The sequence below is a fragment of the Equus caballus genome, chromosome 7, assembly GCF_041296265.1.
Source record: "Equus caballus isolate H_3958 breed thoroughbred chromosome 7, TB-T2T, whole genome shotgun sequence".
Taxonomy (NCBI): Eukaryota; Metazoa; Chordata; class Mammalia; order Perissodactyla; family Equidae; genus Equus; species Equus caballus.
In genome coordinates, this window is record NC_091690.1 from 1772844 (window position 1) to 1790033 (window position 17190).

The 17190-nt window shown below is 54.3% G+C and overlaps 1 protein-coding gene across 4 annotated transcripts in view; it reads right to left on the reverse strand.

The window, feature by feature from the left end:
• Positions 1-17190, reverse strand: part of GNG7 (G protein subunit gamma 7) — a 126096-nt gene that overhangs the window by 104332 nt on the left and 4574 nt on the right. Inside the window, exon 1 of one of the 4 annotated variants that reach the window (XM_070272438.1) lies at positions 14298-14369. The exons of 2 other annotated variants lie outside the window; for them this stretch is intronic. The gene's annotated coding sequence lies outside the window, so the exon portion shown is untranslated. Of the gene's footprint in view, positions 1-14297; positions 14370-17190 lie in introns of those variants that run through there. One more of the 4 variants, XM_023644378.2, reaches the window with a different exon arrangement.

Consider the following 17190-nt stretch of genomic DNA (forward strand, 5'->3'; position numbering starts at 1 on the left):
TCTGTAAATCCAAAACTACCCCAAGATAAAAAGCTCATTTTAAAGAAAAGCTCGCAAACTATAAATTAGGTATTGTACTGTAACAAACAGCAGGGTGTTCACAATTTCCTTATAATTTGCTGTTAGAAGGTCTCAATTAGTCTTCCAAACATGGGCTTGTTCTCAAAAGAGACGCCAAATAAATATAAACACAGAGCCATGATAGATTTTTAGAAATTAAAAAACCACCGGGTGGGTCAAGCTCCTGTGCGTGTGGCCAGGATTTAGTCTATGACCCACCAGACCCACGTCGGGGAGAAGGTGGGAGCCCCTTCAAGCAGCCCGCCATGGCACAGAGGGGCACGGGGACCCCCAGCCCGCACCAGCCTCCAAGCCCAGGAGGACCACAGAGCCACGTCTGCGGCCACCACTCCTGAGCGGAGACAGTGACCACTGCGTGCCCGGCTCTGAGCTGGGGCCCTGGGGCATCTCGATGTCATTTCACCTCATGTCAATATGGCTGGAAGGTCAGGAACCACACCCTTTTGTGTTTCAGGGGAGGAAAAAGCTGTTTAAAAATAAAAAGCTAGGGCCGGCCCAGTGGCGCAGTGGTTAAGTGCGCACGTTCCGCTTCGGTGGCCCGGGGTTCGCCGGTTCGGATCCCGGGTGCAGACATGGCACCGCTTGGCAAGCCATGCTGTGGTGGGCGTCCCACATATAAAGTAGAGGAAGATGGGCACGGATGTGAGCTCAGGGCCAGTCTTCCTCAGCAAAAAAAAAAAAAAAAAAAAAAGAGGAGGATTGGCAGTAGTTAGCTCAGGGCTAATCTTCCTCAAAAAAAAAAAAAAAGAAAAGAAAGAAAAGAAAATACAATTTAAAGAAATGACCGCTGAAGAAGTGATGTGCTAAAGATGACTTCCGCAGAGAAGGCGGGCAGAGAAAGGGGGGACAGGAGGAAGCTTCACGACGAGGATGGAAAAACGAAGGCAATCACTAACGTAGACCAATATGAAAAACGGAAAGCCAGCCACGGCTGGGGACAGAGGGTGGCACTCAAGTTATGAAACCACACAAGGTGGCCGCTGTGGACACTCCCATGGGAAACACGAGGACAGACTTTAATTCTTTGAGAGCAGTTTTTTATGGCTGCTCATATATTTACATGGAATCGATATACCAATTGATGAACCAATTTCCTTACTATTTAGACCGTTGCCAATTTTTGCTTTATAAGTAACGCCGTAGCGAACATCTTCACGCCCACCTCCAATTCCTTCTCTAGTATACATTTTCAGAGATGGCGTTACGGGATCCGAGAGCATTAAATATTTTTAAGGTTCTTGAAAACATACTAAATTACCGTTGAGAAAGATTATGCCATTTTCTTTCATCCTTCTGTCCACACCCTTGTCAACACTGGTATTATCTTTTATTAATCGTCACCTATTATAAAGGTGAAAAATAGAATCTGCTTTTTTTTTTTAATAAGCTTATTTTGGAATAGTTTTAGATTTGCAGGAAAGTTCCAAAAATAGTAGACAGCTCCTGTACACCCGTCACCCGGCTTCCTCTAAGGCTGACGACTCACATAACCAGGGTGCATTGGTCACAACTAAGCCACCAACGTCACTATGTTGCTATTAACCAAACAGCACAGTTTATTCAGATTTCCCTGGTTGTCCGCTGATGGCCCTTTTCTGTTCCTGGATCCTGTCCCAGAATACCATATTGCATTTATTACACTTTCTATATGTTATCCTTGATCCTTAAAACAACCTTGCAAGCTAAGGTTTAACATTTCCATTTTGCTCATGTGAAGATGGAGGTTCAGAGAGGTTAAGCGACTTGCCAAAGTCACACAGCTGGCGAGTGGCACAGCCCGGATGCCACCCAAGCCTGAGAGACCCCAAGCCCAGGACTGCTCCTACCCTCTCGCCCCATCCGACGTACCCGCTCCAAATGCGCAAAGGCTGGTCTCTAATCCTCCATGAACACACGCGGGGATCCAAGTTGGGTGATTAACCAACAGAACAGAATTAAGTAGACATCCTTCCCTTTAAAGAGCCACCTTGAGAGACTATTTCAAAGTAGGGTGGCACCTCGGGACGTTTCCAGAGGCATCCTCAGAAATCACCTTCAGAGCCAGAGTAAAAATCTGACACCTAAGAAATACAGTCCCGTGACTTAGCAATGATAACGTCTCCCGTTCAACCAAAATGGACCCGGTACCCGCTGGGCCATCTACGTTATTCACCGGTGAACGACCTTTGGCCGGGTGGAAGGCACTCTAAGGCGGTCCCCCAGCATCGTCAACTCCTGGTACTCACTCCACGTGCCATCGCCTCCCCCTGAGTGTGGACACGACCTGGGACTTGCTTCTAGCCGCCAGAGTACGGCCAAGGCGACGGGACGTCACTTCCAAGATTATCTTATGTAAGAACATAACTGCCGTCTTGCTAGCAGCCTCTCCCCTTTGCTGCTGTGGGAAGCGGGCTTCCACGCTGGGGAGGCCCACCGGCCAGCAGCCAAAACACGGAGAGCGGCCTCCAGCCAACAGCCAAGGAGAAAGGAAACCACGCCAACGGCCACACGAGCGAGTGAGCTTGGGAGCGGATCCTGCCCCAGCAGAGACAAGACTACAGCCCAGACAGACAGCTCAGCTGCAGCCCAGGAGACCCCGAGCAAAAGACCCTGATCCCCGACCCCGGAAACTGGGAGACAATAAATGAGAGCTGTTTCGAGGCACTAAGTGCGGTGACTTGCTACGTGGCCTTTACGGATTCATACAGGCTGTTCCCCAAATTGCAATCTACCCTCGAAAGATAAAAATCTGAAATGCGTTTCAAACATACAAATCTGTGTCTGTGAAACGGACAAGAGCGGTGCGGCCACGCGTAAAGGCAATCTCGATGGCAGCACCGTCAGACAGACAGTCTCATGAGGTGACTGAAAACGGAGAGGACACCAGCTCCGAGGGGAAACCTGGGGGTGTTGCAGAAAATAGAGATATCCTTAGTCGACACTCCTAACTCGGATTTTCGCAGTCTACAGCATGCACGACATCGGGGGTTTTTCTATGTTACCGGGTTTGAAAGCAGTGCTGGTGCATATCACCAAACAGAAAAACGGATTCAGAAAACAATGCTGTGCATTATATATATCACACTCCTTTCCCTAAAACAGAACTGTTATCACGCCTCCCCCTCTGGCTGAGACGAAAATGGATAAAAAACCAGATTTTCAGACGTTTGGGACTGGCAATGTTTTAACACACGGAAAATGCTACACGGCTTGCAAACTGCTTTCTATTCTTCAAACGCATCATCTCCAACCGTGCCAACCGCCCCACGGGGGGACACTTTCGTCAATGAACCAAAACAGAGCACGGTCCCTGGAGACAGACGCACGGTGGAAACTAAAGGGCGTCTGGGCTGCGGAGGGAGAATTAGACCCCCGAACCATCACGGGAAACGGGAGTCCGGCTTCTATGAAAATCGAGGCTGGAGGAACACGTGGTGGGGGGGGGGAATGCCACGGCCAAGTTCAGCGTTATCTGCTAAAAGCTCGCAGCCCCGAAGATGAGGAAATGCTGGCCATCGAGGAGAAAGAGAGGTCGCTCAGAGGTCAAGACGCAGGCGACATTATTTAGCAAAGCGGGCTGGTGAGAGACTAGAGCTATCAGACGGCGTGGCCCCTCTCCGAGGACAGCCACAACCTAAATTTTTTCCTGTGTGGGGCCTCGATGTAGAACTATGGGGAAACACTTATCCAGGGTCCTATAGGGCAGGAAGAAAAACACATGAAAACATATATTCCTTGCATGGGAGTTCTCAACGGGGGAAGACAGACAATTTTCCCCCTGGGGGGGGGATGCTGGTGACATCTGTGACTGTCACACTGGGGGTGCTCCTGGCATCGAGTGGGTGGGGGCCAGGGATGCTGCTCAGCCCCCCACGGCGCCCAGGACGGCCCCACAGAGAGTGACCGGCCCCATGTCGGCTGTGCCGGGGGGGACCCTGCCCCCGTCTGGCCGTCAGGTCTAAAGGGACTCATTCGTCTTTATTACAGACTCAAATCCATGTCATCACCGCAGAGGAAAAGCGGCTGCTTAATTACATTTCCATAGGTGCCACCAAGAATTTTTCCAGAGAAGACGATCTTGGGAACATCATGTGGAGATAAAACATCCCAGGACAGACCCCCACAGGGAGTGACCGGCCCGATGTCACAGTGCCGAGGGGGGACCCTGCCTTATAGGAAACGAGTCTGGAGGAGAAGGCACGGTGTGGAGGGTCAGAGATGTGGAGCGCCGGGACCACACCTCCAAGATGACCTCGCCGATGACAACCCCGTGGGGCAGGTGACAGCACGCACAGCACTGGCAACCGTCTCACCTCGTCACCCCCGTAACTTGGAGCTGAGTTTCATTACGGCCCCGTTTCACAGGAGAGGAAAGGACGGAGCGGGGCCCCAGGGAAGCTGGGAAGGGCTTTGCCGTGGGCTGGCCCCTGACTGACACCTGGGGTCCCCACCCGCTCACTCTATGACCTGGCACACGTTTCACAACTGCTCAGCTTTCCAGCTGCTTTAAAATGGGGCCAGCGACACCCACCCTCAAATGCTTAAGGTGGGGTCTCTCCCCGTGGGAGCTGCGGACTTTTGGCACTAGCGTCTCGGGCACACACCGTCCGCTGCCGGACTGGGGCATGGAGTGGAAACACTGATAAAGGAGACGCCACAGGGTGCGACCCCCTCCCCGGGGATGACGCGGCTGCCACCTGGCGGGTCGTCTCCCCGGGTCCTCCTCCACCACGTCTGGCTCAGCTCCCTGGACAGTCACCTGTTGTGGGGGCAGAGCAGCCAACTGACCAGACCGAGTCCTTACTCTGCTCCCACCAGGGGCCCGACCTGGGACAGGGGGATGAGAGGCACATGCATCAGTTTCCCCACCTGCAACACAGATCAGGGGTCCAATGAGGGGTTAACATATCCTAATTTTAGCTATAATAAAAGATCAATAATCATATTAACAGTGATTACAGCAACCGCAGTGATCACCTGCCCGCCCCCACCCAGCTCACTGCCTCACACACCATCTCAACCCTAAGGATGATCCCGGGCGGTGAGTCCTATTCCATTTTGCCCACACAGACACAGAAGCAGAGAGGTTCAATGTTCTGCCCAAAATCACACAGAGAGGAAGTCATCCAATGGCTAAGAAAGGAATTCCAGCCCCAAAGCCTCACTATTCCACGTAAGGCTCTCTACATTCCAGAATGTTCCGGAATGTTCTGGAAGGTTCTGGAAAGTTCCATAATTCTCGACCTTTTACTTCTTACCTATCTTACTCCCTGGATCCCTCTTCCTCAAAGGAGGATAGATGTTTATCCTACATCTTCCCCTTACTGCTTTCTCCCGGGGACCCGGGAGCACCTTCCTTCCTTCCAAACCTAAGTCACACGCGTGGCCAGTTAAGGCCGGGGGCTGGCAAGACCTAAATCAAAGGTGTGACTGCTCAGCAGCCCCAGACACACAGAGGAATTCATGCCCTTGTGCCAGACTCACAAGGACACGAGACTTAAAACGAGCACATGACAGAGGTCACCGCTCCACCGGGGTTGATCTCAGGAGGGAGGGGCCCTCGCAGGGAGAAAAACAGGGCCGCGCCCCCACTTAGGACTGTCAACGGTCTCATGCCCTGAACTGTCACCGCTTAGACTAACAGATGCTTTTTCTGGTAAAACACACAAAATACAAAATTTATGACTTTAGCCGTTTTAAAGTGTACAATTCAATGGCATTTCATGTACTCACTATATTGTGCAACCATCACCTCTCTCTAGTTCCAGAACATTCCATCACCCCAAAAGAAGCCCCGTCCCCATCAGCAGTGACCCCCATGCCCTCCCCAGCCCCTGGCACCCACAAGCCCGCTCTCTGTCTCTGGATCAGTCTGTCCTGGACGTTTCACGTCAATGGGGTCACACACCGTGTCCTTCTGTGTCTGCTTCTCTCCCTGAGCGTCGTGTGTTCAGGTCCGTCCACGTGCGGCTGTGTCGGGGCTTCGCTCCTTTTCATGGCTGCGTCATATTCCAGTGTGTGGATGGACACGTTGTGCTTATCCACTTGTTTGTGGATGAACATTTGGGGCGTTTCCACCTTTTGGCAGCTGTGAATCAGGCTGCTATGAATGTGCACATACAGGTTTTTGTGTGGATGTATAGTCTCAATTTTTCTGGGTGGACACCTAGGAGCGGAAATGCTGGGTCAGACGGCAACTCCATGTTTAACCTTTCGAGGACCCACCAGACTATTCTCCACAGAGGCTGCACCGTCACCATCCCCACCGGCTGGGCACGAGGCGCTGGTCTCTCCCCATTCTCACCGACACTTGTAACAGTGTCGTTCCGATCCTTGCCGTCCTAGCGGATGTCAACTGGTGTCTCACCGTGGCTTTGATCTGCGTTTCTCTGAGGACTAACGACGCTGAGCATCTTTTCACGTGAGACCACCGGTCTGTAATACTAGGAGGCGGGTGCCCCAGAGCCAGCCTGGCACACGCAATTAAACGACCAGAAGGGAGGATGGCTGGTTCCGTCACCAACACAAAAAACCAGGCAGCCTGATCAGCAGCTTTGTCTCCTGCAAGAGCCACAAAGTGGAGGAGCCTGGGGCTGGGGACCCTCCCAGCTCAGCTCCCCTGTTTGGAGCCTCAGTTTCCTTAGCCGAAGACAGACACTCAGCGGGGCACCTGGGGGCACTGCTCTTGGGGCCACTGCCGCCCTGGGTGGGAATCATCACAAACAATGTGAAAATGCAAGACAGGAGCGAGCAGCACGTCACGGGAACCTTGACCTGGGTCGGGAGGGGGAGGGGGAGAAAGATGGAGCTGCGGCCACGGGGGAGGGAAGGCGTCATCACAGCCTCAGAACGTTCTAGCACATTCTGGGAGATTCCACCCTGGGCGGACGGAATAAGACCCCACTAAAGAAATGGAGCTGACGCAACGATAACGGGAAGCTCGTCCAAGAGGCATGGGGTGAGAACCCTGCGTGGTGGGCTCGGCCGTGGGCCGCCGTGCATTGTGCCGCTGGAAACTCCATCGGCACTAATGGTCCAGTGCAGCCCGCGAGCAGGGGGCACTGTGATGCCGTGTTACAACGAGAAAAAGAAGCTGGGAGGACGCAAATTTTATCTGTGATGCTGTTTCCTAAACTGTATAAGTTTCCTGCAGCGGCTGTAACAAATTACACAAACATAGTGGCTTCAAACCACACACATTGATCATCTCAGGCTCTGGGGTCAGGAGTCCTAAACCCAGGGCGGGTCCTCCCGAGGCCCCAGGGGAGGAGCGTGTCCCGCCTCCTCCAGCTTCCAGAGGTGCTGCGTCCTGGGCTCGGGGCCCCTTCCTCCGTCCGCACGGCCAGCAGCACAGCGTCTCCATCTCGGCCTCTGACCCTCCCGCCTCCCTCTGCTCAGGACCCTGGGCTGACCCTGGGCCCCGGGAATCCAGGGTCACCCCCATCCCAGGGGCCTCAACTTAACCCATCTGCAGAGTTCCCTCTGCCTCGTGAGGTGACACATCCACAGGGCCCTGGGACCAGGACGGGGACGTCTTTGGGGTCCATCACTCTGTCTACCACAGCTTGCTTCTGTTTCTTTCACCCCCCGTCATGCTTTTATCTGAAGAAAGCCATTTTTTCGGCACATTAACCCCTGCCAACTACTGTTCCTACATTCTATGTGGTCTTCCCAACTGCCCTTGACGCAGGAGCTTCTTCTAAAGATAAAGCAAACAAACCAACAGAAACTGAAACTCAGGCTAAAGAAAACCGGGCAGGTCCCCCAGCGACGGCAGAGCAGAGGTGGCCAGGAGTAGGGAGGTGAGAGACGTCCAGAAAATGCTGGACACGAGGGCAGGTGGAGGGCAGGGGAGATGAAGAGGTGGCCGTCGGAGGGGCGGGCACAGAGCTAGCAAGGAGAGTTTGTCAGGGAGCGAGCGGAGGGCATTCGAGGCCAGGGCACACAGGCGTGAGACCCCAGGGGCGCGAGGGAGAAAGATGGACTGTGCCGAACGTGCGACAGAAGCTGCCCGGGGCAGGCGGGTGGGCGGAAAGGCGCAGGGACGCCGAGCAGAGCCGAGGGTGGGGGCGGGGAGCCGACCAACGGAATCGGCCAGAGGAACACAGATTCTTCCAAGGCCCCTGAGGGCTGAGCTGGGAGAAAAGCTGCAAATGGACCGAAATCCCACCGGGCACAGAGGCACAAGCCATCTATGGGTCTAAAAATAGACGATGGGCGCCCGACGCCACTCCTGGTGTCCGCCCAGAACGGAAAGCGTCCGTCCACACAAAACCTGCACACGCATGTTCACAGCAGCACGATGCACGATGGCCAGAGGGTGGACAGATCAACACAATGCGATATGTTCACACAGTGGAATCTTATTCAGCCATAAAATAGGAACGTGGACAGACCTGCACACACGACACTCAGGGAGAGAAGCAGACACAGAAGGACACACGGCGTGTGACCCCATTGACGTGAAACGTCCAGAACAGGCAGATCCACAGACAGAGAGTGGGCTCGTGGGGGCCAGGGGGTGGAGGTGATGCTGATGGGGACGGGGCTTCTTTTCGGGGCAATGAGAATGTTCCAAAATTGCCTGTGGCGATGGTTGCCCACATCCGTGAATATTCTAAGAACCCACGAATGGTACCCTCTCAGTGGGTGAATTGTACGGTACGTGAATGATGGCTCCAGAAAGCTGCTAAAAGACACAAATTCTACCAGGCATAGAAGCAACCCACTCCTCGCTCCCTGGCGCCCCTCTTTCACCTACCCCCCTCCTTCATTCAACCAAGCAGCAAGCGATGGAAACACTTTGCAAACCACCCCTTGCGTGGGTCTCCCCAAATCGCGCCTCATCATCTCCCTCCTGACAGGCTGTCCTGTGACGTTCCCGTCCTCCGACCAGCTGACCCAGCTGAAAAAGTACCCACGGGACACGCAAATCAAAGCCACGTGAGACCCCGCCTCACCCCACCAGGGCCACTACACTCGGAGATGGACCATCAGAAGGACTGACGGGGGTGTGGAGAAACCGGAGCCCTTGGGCGCTGCCAGTGGGAGGGAAGACGGTCCGGGGGTTTCTTACTGTTACTAAGTTGATTAAATGACCCAGCAATTCCACTCCTAGGACTCCCCCCACGTGAAATGAAAACATACGTGTTATCTACACAAAGATTTACACATGAATGTCCACAGCAGCGTGATTCACAGAAGACTAAAGGTGGAAGAGACCCAAGTGTCCATGGATGGATGACAGATACACACAGTGTGGTCCATCTGGACACTGGAATATTACGCAGCCATGAAAAGGAAGGAGATCCTGATGCCTTCTCCAACGTGGAGGGACCTGAGGACGTGATGCTCAGGGACATGAGTCAGACACAGAAGGATACACACTGTGTGGTCCACTCACAGGAGGTCCCCGGAGGAGCCACATTCACAGAGACAGAAAGTGGAGGGGGGGCCAGGGGCTGGGGGAGGGGTGGGAGTCAGTGTTTCATGGGGACAGAGCTTCAGTTCGGGAAGATGGAAAGTTCTGGAGATGGATGGTGGGGACGGTTGCATAACCATGTGAATGTGCTTCACGCCGCTGAGCTGTGCAGTTAAAAACAGTTAAAATGGTGAATTTCATGTCATGTGTAATTCACCGCATTAAAACCAAACAAAGCGGAGCGGGGAGAAGCGGACGGGGGTAGGTGCGTGAGGGCGTCTGAGCTGTACTGGGCAGAGACTGACGGCTGGTGAGAAGCGAACGGGACGCCGTCTGGCATGTGGCAAATGCTGGATCCACAGTAACCACCATGACCGACAGGTCCCCTCCCCCTGGGGTGGGGGACACGGCAGAGGACACTGTTGTACACCCAGCACCTGGCAACATCCTGCCATTGTTTGCTGAGTAACAGGACGCCACGGAGGAAAAGGCCTCACTCGGTGCAACAAAGGGTGCCACGCGCTGTCCCAAAGGGGCTCAGAGGACATCCTGCCCTCCTTCTCTGGGGAGATCTCCCACTGCCACCCGTTTAAAGGACATGCCAGCCACCCCCGCCCCGCCGCTAAGCAGCCTGCTTTCCAGGAACCCTCTGCTCCCACCAGACACTCCATCGACATGTGAGCGGAGACCAGGGGGTCACTCCGCGAGGCAGGCGGACCCGGGCAGGAGGGCAGGGACACCAGCGCTGTCAGGAGCTCTCCGATCCTTGGGCCACCTGTGTGGCAACTATTCCCCTGGATCGAAAGCCCCTCTCCTTTTCTTAGAATGTGGCGCCTCACGCAAAGCTGCACCAAACACTCCGGGGCGGCTTATGCCGACTTCAGTCACGCGCACGGGACCGGCCGCGCCCCACCGCCCCCACCACGTGGATATGGGATGGATGGGACCCATGTGTCTCCCATCAGAAGGATGACATTTCTCCCAACAGCCTGCGGTGTCTGTGGCCACCACCTCTGAGACGATGAGTCTCGATCCCCAAAACCATCTCCAGGAGCACAGCCGTCGTCGAGCACGTTTACCCCACGCTGCGCAGAGCGAAGGCAAAGTTCGCAGCACAGAGGATGGCAAATTGGCTCGGGGAGCACAGGGGGTGTTCTGGGGGGGCCCGGGGTTCCCTCGGCAGGTTAGAGGCCAATGGAGACTAATCGCGGCCTCTGAGTACCTGGTGGGCGGGTCAACACTGCCCGGGCCAGGTGGTCAGGGTCAACCTCAGGGTGACGTCATGTGGGTGTCAGGGACTGCTGTGGGAAGCGACCAGAAGGGCATCTCACCTTGGTGTGTCCTTCCCCAAAACCCATAACCCTGGTCTGATGACGAGAAAACGCCAGACAAACCCAGATAGGGGGGCGTCCTGCAAAACTGAACGGTCCTGCTCAAGATGCCCAGGTGTGAAAGACAAGGGACGTCAGAGGGACTGTCACAGCCCAGAAGGGCCGGTGGAGACGGGAGAGCAATGTCTGTGCCATCCTGGATGGGGACCCCAGGCAGCAAAAAGACATGGGGAAAAGCAGTGACATCGAATAAAGTATGGAGTTGAGTGAACGGTCATTCACCGTGTGAATGTCAGAGTGTGGCGAATGCCTGGGGACGCGAGATGTTAGCATGGGGGGGAAGCTGGCGGAGGGGCACCCGTGGACTCGGTAGTGTCTTTGTGACTCTTCTGTGCATCTAAAATTAGTCCCAAGTAAAAAGTCAATCATGAAAAACCCAAACAGTTCTGGGAGCTCAGGCCACTGTCTTTCTCAGAGACGACACAGACGGGGGTTGTGCGGGGTCAGACGGAGCCGTGGGGATGGGAATGACGGTATTTCATGCCCCATTTCACGGCCCGGGAAGCGGAAGCTGAGGGGGAGAGGGGGCTTTGCCAATCTGGGAACGAGAGTCAGAGCGGAGACAGGAACAAAGGTTCTGGAACCGGGTTCCCGTCCTTCTGCGCCCCAAACCTGCGAGCACGTGTGTGAGGTGTGCGAACATCACTGATGCGATTTGGTTTTCTTTATGGAGCAACGGGGAGCGTCCTGGAACCCAGTGAGAGAGAGAGACAGAGACAGACGGAGAAAGAGATAGAGAGATAGAGAGAAGAGAGAGAGAGAGGGAGAGAGAGGGGGAGAGACAGACAGAGACAGAGACAGAGAAAAGAGAGGGAGAGACAGAGAGACAGAGACAGACAGAGACAGAGAAAAGAGAGGGAGAGACAGAGAGAAGAGAGAGGAGCCATCTATTTTTTTAAACAACAAAGGCCCAGCCCATCCACAAAGCCCCACCCAGCCTCATTTCCTCCCCATCACCTCCTGCTGACAGTCAAAATTCAAGTCAAAAATAGCCCATTTCCGAAGTAGCAAGTTACAAAAAAAAAAAAAAAAAATTTAAAAATCTTCCATTTCTCGCCCCAGCCTCAAATACGGAAAAACCAGCCTCCGTGAAGAGAAGGGCGTTTCTCAGTGGGGTGAGTGTCACCGAGCGGCAGCCTCGGCTCCGGGCCCAGGAGAGGAAGCCACCGTTGTCATTGAAGCCTCTCTGAGACTCCTGCTCAGGCAACAGCGACTCTTGGAACATCATTCTCAGAAACACACACCGCCTGGCGTCAGAGGTGTTCGTACGAATGTGCGTTTGGATTCACTGTGCTGCTGTCGTATTTATTTTCTGTGCTTTTTTGGGGGGTTATTGCATAAAGCTGTAAGCACAGACATTTAAACGGAGGTCCACGTTTGCGCATCTTTAAGCAACAAGGTGATAAACATGAGTGACATTGGACAGTGTGATCTATTTCTGAGTTTCGGATGCCACAGTTCATCAAATCCAGGGGCCCATTATTTCGAAGCTGTGCTGTTATGTCTCGTGACATGAAACAAAATAAATGGTCAATCATACTCCTCCCACAAAGGGCCAGAGAATCAATATTTTCAGCTTTGCCAGCCACACGGTCTCAAATGTTGCAGCGTGAAAGCTGCCACAGGTAACACGTCAATGAGTGCACATGGCTCCGTGCCGACAAAACTTTATTTCTGGACACCGAAATGTGGACTCTGCATGATTTTCACGTGTCAGGACATAACATGCTTCTTTTGATGTTTTTTCCAAACATTTAAAAATGTAAAAGCCATTCTCAGCTCAGGGGCGGTATAAAAACAGATCATGGGCTGGATTCGTCCTGACGGCTGTAGTTTGATGGCCCCCTGGACTGGATATTCTCGGGGGTCCTTCCGGAACTTTCTAAGATGCTCTGATCCTCAATCTGTTTTTTCAACCAGTCAGCTCAGTTCTGCCAGAACAAAGCCGTGTGTGACCTGAATTGTGCGTTGCAACAAAGCACCAATGTTCTTTTCAATTAATGAATTGTAAATCTCACAAGTCACACTCTAACCAGCGATGAGTAAGGTGTCTTTTCTTCTCCCTCGGGAAATCTTGTCACGGATGTCACGGGGGTCCGGCACCATTCGTTAGCAAAGCAGATACTTCTGTAGGTCTAAAAACGACCCACGACGCATCCAAACGCTAACCACCCCTCCATCGGCCTCCAGAGCTCTGATTTTCTCCTAAAATGTCCCCTATTCACTTCTGAGACCTGCCACGTTGGGTGTGGCGGCCACTGGCCACGCGTGGCCTTGAGCATTTGAAAGGCGGCTCCTTCTGACCCATAAAAATCTGTGAATGCAAAATCCACACCAGATTTCGAAGACTTCGTATGAAAGAAAGAATGGAAACGCTCCTTCACACCTCCTTTCCGTCGATGACAGGTGGAAATCGTAATACTGTGGCTATATGGGGTTAGGTAAAATTTATCATTAAAATCAGTTTCCCCTGTTTTGCTCTCTCGAGTGTGGCTGGTCGAACACAGGAAGTTCAAATCCTGGTTCTCCTGGAGAGCACCGTTTTTTGGAGTGGAGGCATGCAAGAATAATTCATAATAAACCCCACAGCAGCGAATAGTTAGATGCCTCCCAACATGCACTCAGGGTGGCCGCGCTCTTCTCGTCGATTTGCCCATAAAAGCAAAATGATGGGGAGGGAAGGACGAACGGGTGGGGCACAGAGGGTGTCTAGGGAGGTGACACTACTCTGTATGATGCTGTAACGGGGCATACGTGTCATTACGCATTCGTCCAAACCCACAGAACATCCAACACCAGGAGGGACCCCGACGTCAACTATGGATGCTCGGTGACGCTGACCTGTCCACGTAGCTTTATCGGTTGTAACCAGTGTCGCACTCTGGTGGGGGACATTGATAACGGGGGAGGTTGTGCTCACGTGGGGACGCGGGTATATGGGAAATCTCTACCTTCTGCTCAGTTTTGCTATGAAGCAAAAACTGCTCTAAAAAATAAAGTGTCTTAAAAAAAAATACCCAAACTTATCTTTTTACTTGAACGGAACCACAGAATCGTAAAATCTTCTAGAAATAATTCAGCCCAGTGGTTCCCAACCTGGGGTGATCCTGCCCCCAGGGGACACTGGGTGACATCTGGGGACGTCTGTGGGTGTCACACTGGGGGAGCTCCTGGCATCAAGTGGGTGGAGCCAGGGATGCTGCTCGACCCCCCACAGCACCTAGGACGGCCCCCCAGAGATGACCCGACCCCGATGTCACAGTGCCTGGGGGAGACCCCGGTTTACCGAACCCCCAACACGTTAACAACAAGAACACGTAATATTTACAGAGAGGTTTAGAATTCCCGCCGCATCCTTCGGGAGGGGCCTCATTTGATCCACATCCCGGAAGGCGGCCGAGGCGGGCACTCCTGCCCCATCTTACCGCTGACAAATGATCCACAGCTTCTCCCAGGCTACGGGTTAACCTCCTCCTCCACGCTCGTCCCCAACGATCGAGCCAACCCCCACTTCCTCCCACAGCCGGCACACCCAGGGGCCCCGTTGGGCACAGAGTTCTCCATTTTCTCTGAGATGGTGCAAATTTCTATTTTTCTGGGGGTGGAGAAAGTAGGAACAGAGCAGAAGGAAGCAGGGCATTTAGCAACCGGGACCACACGGCCCCGGAAAAAGCTGACTGTCACCCCACGAGTGACCGTTTGCTGGGTGGTGTGGGAGTCACTGGGTCCCCCCCAAAAAGAGATGTCTGTATCCTAACCCTGATACCTGGGATGGGACCTTTTTTGGAAATGGGGTCTGTGCAGACGTGAGCAAGCTAAGGCGAGGTCACCCTGGACTCAGGTGGCCCTAATCCAACGCCTGGTGTCTTCACAGGAAGAGGGAAATTTGGACACAGCGACATGACAAAGATTCTCTCCTTGGGGCCAGCCCAGCGGTGCAGTGGTTAAGGTCACACGTTCCGCTTCAGCGGCCCGGGGTTTGCCGGTTCGGATCCCGGGTGCAGACATGGCACCGCTTGGCAGGCCATGCTGTGGCAGGCGTCCCACGTATAAAGTAGAGGAAGATGGGCACGGATGTTAGCTCAGGGCCAGTCTTCCTCAGCAAAAAGAGGAGGATTGGCGGCAGATGTTAGCTCAGGGCTAATCTTCCTCACAAAAAAAAAAAAAAAGTGATTCTCTCCTTGACCCAACTCTATTCAGGCTGCCCTGAGCTTTTCAAACTGGGCCTCGAGGTTAGGGTTTCCGTGTTCATCTCTGTGTCATCCCATTTTAGCAAGAATCCGCTAAGTCGGTAGATGGAGAGTACCCCCTCCTCTATGTCTGATCACCCTCGAGACCCAACCGGGTTCCTCGCCCCCTCGCTCCCCCGGCCACGTCTGCACCAGGAATCCCGTCAGGTCAGACGGCCAGAATCCCCCTGGTGATGTTTCTTTTTAGCAATTCTCCATCCCTTGACCCCACCTGCTCCTCGGCCGTAAGCCCCCACTGGTCCATGCTGCCTAGGGGTCTACACAGAGGTCTCCTGCGCCCGCGGCAGTTCCTTATTACAATGTTTCCACCCCTCGAATAACGTCCACCTCTGGTTTTTCTTTGATACACCCAAGGAGATGACCCTGTGACGACAGAGACAGACGCAGAGACTGCAGCAAGGCGTCTACAAGCCAAGGACGGCTGGAGACCACCAGGAGCTGGAAGAGGCAGGAAGGACCCTCTCCCGGAGCCTCGGGAGGGAGCGCGGCCCCGAGACACCTCGATCTCAGACCTCAGAGAGGAGAGATCTCTGTTGTTTCAAGCCGCCTGGTTTGTGGTGGCTCCAGGCAAGTCATGCAATTAGACACAGAGCAGGCTGGTGGCACCGGGCCCGCCCGCCGACCCTCCCGGGCACAGCCGTCTGCTCCAGCACGGCGCCTGCCTGGACCCTGCCTTTCAGCTTGGCCGGATTCACCTCCTGTGCTGTGATTTCTCCTGACTCTTTTTCTCCATCAAATTAGGGAGATTCTTAAGAAGACAGGGGCAGCAGGGGCCTCGAGCGGCAAAGGGCAAAAGATCTGACGAGCGATAACCGTCCAGAAGCAGAGCCGGAGGGGCAGGTTTCAAACTCCCGTCACCCCCGACCGGCCTGGTCACCTCCTCCCATCAGCACAGGGAGAGTGGAAAACACACATGTGTGTGCGCACGCACGCCCACGGCTACGATGAGCAGACTCTCCACTAATTGATGCATATCAAAGACAGGTCATCTTTTTCTATTTTATCATCTCCAAACAGTTAACTTTCAGAGATTCCAAAAAAACGTAGCAATTTCTGCAAATCAGTTTCTCCCCATCCGCATTGAACCCGGGCATCGAGTGGGTGGGGGCCAGAGATGCTGCTCAAACCACCCCCCCCTCCGCCACCCAGTGCCCAGGATGGCCCCACAGAGAGGATGACCCGGCCCCGATGTCCTCAGTGTCTAGAGGGGAGACCCTGCAGGAGAGGACATGGACAGATCCGGCCCAGCCTCCGTGCTCACACAGGGCGGCTAGGCTCCCCCAACCTGTCCCCCGGCAAACTGGTCCTCAGGGCACAGCTTCTCCCGGCCTGTCCCCCAGACACCTGTGCGCAGGTGTCGTCTCCACCTCTCCGTCCCCTAAGAAACTGATGGTCATCGCGCCCGCGGAGCTCAAGGAAAGCACAGGCCTGGCCCCCATCCCTGCCACCCTGAGGGACCCGGACTCAGGGAGCCGGGCCGGGGACAGAATGGCCCCGTGTCCCCCGGTCTCCGTGCCTCCCCACGCGCACACACACAAGCATCTCATTCACGTGGCGCTCCCAGCGCCTGGCACCCGTTCTGACAGCTTAAAATAGGCACACAAGCAGCCTTTGTCGGGGAAAGGAAGGAAGGAAGCAAGCAAGGTTTGAAAGGAGACAGCAGACCACGCGGTCCAGGAAAGCTGGGGGCCTGTGGCGGGCGGTGGCAGGAGCTCAACGGGAGGCAACGTGAAGGTCACTGGGGACGGGGCAGGTGGGGCCCACTCCCACGGTGCCACGGAGGCCACGAGGGGGACTGCGACTTTGTCGAGTGGGTGATGAGTTGGGGACGGTGGCAGAGAAATGATGAACGGATCTGTGTGCTTCAGAGAGTGGATTCTGGTCGTGCGGGGTCAGCCCACTGGAGCAGGAGGGACTGGAGGCCAAACCGCCAGCCGGAATGCTCTGAGCAAGAGACAGCGAAGTGCTCAAATCAGGGGGAAAGAACCACAGAGGGGAGAGAGAGGGATGGAACCAGCACGGTGACACCTAACTCCCCCAAGCTCCAGTTTAGGGGGCTGTCAAATGC